At 42.3% G+C, this 5,971-nt stretch overlaps 1 pseudogene; it reads right to left on the bottom strand.

Annotated features, from left to right (window-relative positions):
- Positions 1-630: 630 nt before the first annotated feature.
- Positions 631-5,763, bottom strand: LOC112850043 (small ribosomal subunit protein uS2 pseudogene; annotated as a pseudogene).
- Between the last annotated feature and the right edge of the window lie 208 nt (positions 5,764-5,971).

The following is a 5,971-nucleotide window of genomic DNA, read 5'->3' as shown; positions in this document are numbered from 1 at the left end:
CCTTTTGCTCTGTTTCCTCAGTTGCAAAATGAGGAGAGTAATGGCATCTCCATTATATGTGGCATAAATAAAAAGTATGGTGCCTACCTAGAACAATGACAACACACGCGTTGGTCACAGTTGAGTGCCTGGCACATAATAAGAATTCAACCTCAAGGGCACCTGGGTGGATCAGTCAGTTAAGCATCAGACATCAGCTCAGGTCATGATCTCACCGTCAGTGAGTTCGAGCCCTGTGTGGGGCTGTGCTGACAGCTGGGAGCCTGGAGCTGCTTCGGATTCTGCGTCTCCCTCTCTCTCTGCCCCTCCCCCACTCACACTCTGTCTCCCTCTGTCTCTCAAAAATGAAGAAATGTTAAAAAAAAAAATTTTTTTTAAAGAATTCAATCTCAATCAGGGGCGTCAGGGTGGCTCGGTAGGTTAAGCATCTGATTTCAGCCCAGGTCATGATCTCCTGGTTCGCGGGTTGGAGCCACGCATGGGGCTCTGCACTGGTGGTGCAGAGCCTTCTTGGGATATTCTCTCTCTCTCTCTCTCTCTCTCTCTCTCTCTCTCTCTCTCTCTCCCTCCCCCCCCACCCCCCTTTCTCTCACATGCTCTCTCAAAATAAATAAATAAACTTAAAAAAAAAAAAAAAAGAATTCGGTCAATGTTTGCTGTCATCACTTTCACCGGAAAGCAGAACTGGAATCAGAGGACCCAGGTTCCATTCTCAGCCCTGCTGTTACTGGAATACAGAGCAATCACTGCTTACAAAGCCTTCGTTTCTGCTGCCGTAAAGTGGCCCTTTCCCACTTTTTTGCGGGGGTTGGGGGAACTGCTTGTTTTCCGTTTTCTGTTGAAGTCTGTGAAAGAAGAGCTTAAGACCACTCAGTGGCTGTTCTTACCCAGGCAGGGACGTGAGCGGCGGGAGCTGCAGACCAGTCCTCGGGAGGAGCCGGCTGAAGAGGCCCGCGGGGCACCTGCGCCCTTGGACCCGCCTGTGGCCCCGGGTTGAGGATCCACATGTTGGGAAGCTGGAGCAGCCCATTCACCCTGAAATGCCTCCTGTGTCACGGTCTTGTCAGCAGCAGCCTGCACTTCCTTTCCGAACTCTTCGGGATCTCTGCAGAAGGGCAGATCACGTGTGCCCTCTGGTGCGTGGTCGGGGCGGGTGCCGCACATGCGCAGAACTTTAGGGCCCTAGCTCCCGCCGCCTGCGACCTGCTGAGCGAGCTCCCTTACTGCCCAGTGGGAAGGAAATGTCCACACAGTGCAGAGGAGCATCTGTGTTACACAGGTTAAGGCACAGAGGTAGGCAGGACAATGCAAGATGCCTCTGTGAGCGGCTGGTGGTCAGCCATGGGATTCGCATCCACCGGAAGTCGTGGCTCTGGGAAGACTGCCGGGACCAGGTTGGTGAAGGTTGCAGGAATGAAGCGGCCAGCCATGGACGTGGCTCTGGTGGCAGCAGCCAACTCCAGCCCAGCTCCCTGGCCAGTATTCTTGGAGGAAATGACATTGACATCAGCCGGGTTTTCAAGGGCAGGAGCTGCCAGCAGAAGCGTCTCTCGGGTTCTGTTCGGATGTGTGACTCAGATGCCATCGCTGTGTACTGTCCCATTTGGAAGACAAGGTGGGTGCCACCTTAGTGGGCTCCTGCTGCAAGGAATGTGAGGACATCTTCACTTGCAGGACATCAAGGGCTCTGCACAAGGTCAAAGTTTCCCTTTAAGTGACATGGGAACCCAGAACAACCCCTCTCTGGGTAGCATGCAAAAGACTTTTCTCACTTTTAACATCCCATTTTTCCATCTCACATGCCCGACATCCGTGCCTTCTGTTCCACACCAGGGAAACACATTTTGGGGTGTGTAATGAGCCTAACCCTGAAAACTATAGCTAGAAGATAAGTAACGGCGAAGGCATCTACAAGACAAAAATAACAATCCAGTGTGACAGTTTTTTCAAAGTCTTTTCTAAATGATAGCACATTTCAACTATTATCAAGCATTAATTCATTAGGAAGTTTGCCTACTGGACAGTAAAGGGCACAGAGAAACTAGGTTTTAGAGACACATTCAAAGGGAATGAGGGATTCTGTGCAGGAAGGCTGAGGTGGGATTGGATAGAATGATAGAGCCATGCTTCTCAAACTTTAATATGCATGTGATCACCTAGAGTTTCTTTTCTTATAATGCAGGTTCAGGTTCAGCAGGTCTGGGGTGGGGCCTGAGATTCTGCATTGCTAATGACTGCTGGTCCACAGACTACGCTCTTAGCAGTGCCATGGAAACAGGCGGTCCAGGTATCCAGGACCTCTATGCCTGTGGGTGTGGTGCAGATGACGAGCTTTTTCAACTTAAAATTTTTGCTTGGAGTCAATGAAGTCACTGCAGACGTCTGGCTTCCAAAATATCATCCGGGAAAAATGAGCTTCAGAAATGCCAATCTCTGAACTCCCATTGCTTCCAACATTTTCAAATAACATCAAAAACAGGCCAGAATAAACATAAACAGGACTTGAATAAATGTAACAGATCAGAAAGTATTGAAGTGATCATCAGATTATTCCAGGTGTTCCCAAAATTTCTCACTTTTGAGGGATCTTTGGTGACCCATGATTTCCCCAGTGTCCTCAGCCTAAATGAAATAACCAACTGTTCTATTTACTAAGTAGTCAGGTCCCTATTTAAGAGTTTTTGTTTTTTCTGTTTGTTTGTTGCTTATTTTAGGTCCAAATAACTTACTAGCTATTTGAAAACAACGATACGCTTAAACTGAAGGAAAATATGTTTTTATTTCATCCTCAAATAACCACAAGTAGTTACTAATTGGGATGTGTGTGTCCATAGGGCACTGCATAACTTCTCAAATTATAGAATCAGATTGGACACTGCCCACATCCCGCATTCCACTCTGCTTTTCATGTTGTAATAGTTACTTAGTATAGCAACTGTCAAAAACACAGCTTCACAAATATATGACACCACTGAGAAGAATGTAGTACAATCTTATTGAAGAAACTGAAAACTATCCTGAGCTAGTAGTTTATGTGGTATCCAAGAAATACTGAATATTGCTATACTCCCCTCAAAAACTGAAAATTTTCTGAGGCACCCTAAGGTACTTTGGCTCAGTTTAGGGACTGCAGGATTATACCCTTCACTAAGTACTAATCATGACCAAAGGCAAAGTAAGAATTTTAAAAGAAGAAATTTTTGCGGGACTGCCAAAAGCAATACAACAAAATTCCCCTTAGCGATTAAAGAGAAATCGATTATTCTGTCTTGTTAGAACAAAGGCATATTCTTCTTAAATTAACATTAGGATTCTTGAGACAAAATGCTACAGTGTTTTCAAGGAAATATCTTCCTGATATTTTCTCAATCACAACACATCACTTTCCCATCAGCAAGAAGGACTTTGCATATAAATATTATTATTCTTTTATTTTCTTATGTTTACCCTCTATTTCTTTGACGTTCGATTTCAAATTAAACCTAAGGAACAATTTTGAACATTTAAGCTTTACCAAAAAAAAAAAAAAAAACAAACCCTTGATTGATTCAAAGTTTTACTTTATGTACCTACAATTTCCCAGTAGTCCTATTTCTCAATCAGAATTTGAATAATCTTTACAACTTGTATTCCCCCAAACTCAGATTTAATGACTCAGTAGGTTCAGAAAGAGAGATAACAGCTGCAACTCATCCCGCGGTGCTATTCAGTAATGACAATGTTATACCACATTAGCAATTGTGACATTAATAAAAAGAAGCCCATAGGATTAACCAAAGACAGCTGACTTTAGTCAAATGTAGGTCAGGCTTTGTTTGCTCAGAAGCTGGTAATAAATTCCCAGGTAAGTGCTCTCGTGTGTCACACATATATGTCAGGAGCATAATTTCAGCCCCACTAAATGATTCACATTTTTAAGTTTCTGTAAGCCATTTTTGAATTATTGTTAAGCATTTAATTTCACTGCCGGGCCTATAGGCTCCTTAAAATTATTAACTTATGTGACATTACAGCATGTTTTTACTTTAGGTACCACTTAAAAACACCTTGGAGAATTTCATGTTCACCTTCCAGATACTGAAGTTCTTACTAGAAGAGGCTCAGGGGTCACCCCTAATTTATAGCATAATTATGGGGAAAATGGTGTTGGTGGCTAAGCTAGCCATCTATAATCACAAAGTCCTCATTGTCACGGGAAATGTCATTGTAAGCCTAATGTGAATATTGCATTCTTAATCAAGTCTTGTGGTCTGCTTTATACAAAAAAGAAGTCCAGAACCACACAATCCTAAGATATATTTACAAAGTATAAATACTTTGGAAAACATTTTAGCATTTTTAAAGGTTATACATACACCTCCCATATGATACAGACATGGTATTTGTCCAAGAAATGCAACCACATGTCCACAGAAAGACCTGCACAAAAATATTCATAATGGTCCCAAACTGAAAAGAATCCAAACCAACAGACAGATGGCTAAAGAAATGGTGTATACTCATATGTGGGAACGCTACTCGACAATCAAAATGAAAGCACCACAGATCTATGCAACAATCATGGATGAATCTCTAAAACACTGTGTTAAGTGATAGTAGCTAAACATAAAACAGTATGTGATGCATGACTCCCTTTACACGCAATCCTAGCACAGTCAAACCAATGTATGGTGATAGAAGGGCAGAGTGGTCCTGGGGTCTGGAACGGTGCAGGACTGTCTGGGAGAAGCCCAAGGCACTTTGTGAGTAACGAGGAGACCCTATCTCGATGGGGTGAGGTATTGTGTACATAGGCATTTGTCAAATTCATCAAACTGTACATTTTAGATCGTACGTTAACATGCGTATGAAATATGCCTCAATAAATAAAATATATGTGGGTATTCTGCAAGCTCTTTAATTGTGTACTTAAACTTTATTAAGTCAGACACCTTTATTAAATATTTATGTCACTGTAAAATGTGATGAGGTCTTTTAGATATAATCAAAAAGAGATGTCACCCGAAACAGTTACTAATCTAGTATTACCCAATTAAGGGTAAAAAAACAGCATAGTTAACGAAATAGATAATTTCAGTTTATTGACATCTTAATTCCTTCTGCATGCAAATGGCATAACTTGAGAGATCTGTGTTTATAAATTTGAAAAATCAGAAAGATATCAACTGGCATAAATGCCATTAAGTACTTAAAACTTTATACCCAAATGTATCTATTATACCCAAAAGAGTAAATGATACAAACATCATTTGAATTTCTAACACTAAGCAGAATTCAGTCGACTCTTCCAATACAGGATTTGCCCCTGCCACCACTCTGATTCAGGGCCTTGTTTTTGTTTGGCTTTGTTTTTTAAGTGCAACAGATTCCTAACTGGCTTTCCTAATTTTGCTGTCATCCTCCTTTGATTCATTTAAAGCCATCATATTAATCCTTCAGCACAGCCTGCAAGAGTGTCTCCCACCATACATCACAATTAAGTCAAGGTCATCTCCCTAGACCGTCATTCAAAAACTGGTGGTCTGACCACAGTCTGCCTGCCATTATACCTAATCTCATGACCCCTTTTTCCCTGGTCTCCCATCAGTGCACAGATCTGCAGTGAGGCAGCTGGACGATGCTCCCATTCCTGCCACTGGGCCTTTGCTTAGGCCACCTGTCCATCTGAATTTTATATCCTTTTGTCCCTACCTTACCATCCATATTCATCCGGTTTTCAAGACCCACTTTAGCTATCACTTCCTCTTTAAGGACATTCTTCATTTTCCTCACCCTCAGAGTAACCTTTCTTTCCTATAAACACTCATCACGTTGCATGCCCAGTTTTCATATCATAATCTTCATGGTCTCTTTTATATTGTGAAGTGGTTTGGACTCCAGCTCCAGAGACAAACACACAGCTTACAAACTTAGCTCCCTAGCTATCTTAGGTTCTTAGCTATCCTAGCTAGAACTTAGGCAGGTTGCTTCA

Source organism: Puma concolor, chromosome C2 (genome assembly GCF_028749965.1).
Source record: "Puma concolor isolate L17-30 chromosome C2, mPumCon1.1.hap2, whole genome shotgun sequence".
Lineage (NCBI taxonomy): Eukaryota > Metazoa > Chordata > Mammalia > Carnivora > Felidae > Puma > Puma concolor.
The sequence above is the reverse complement of the archived record's forward strand: the minus strand, read 5'-3'. Positions and strand labels throughout refer to the sequence as shown.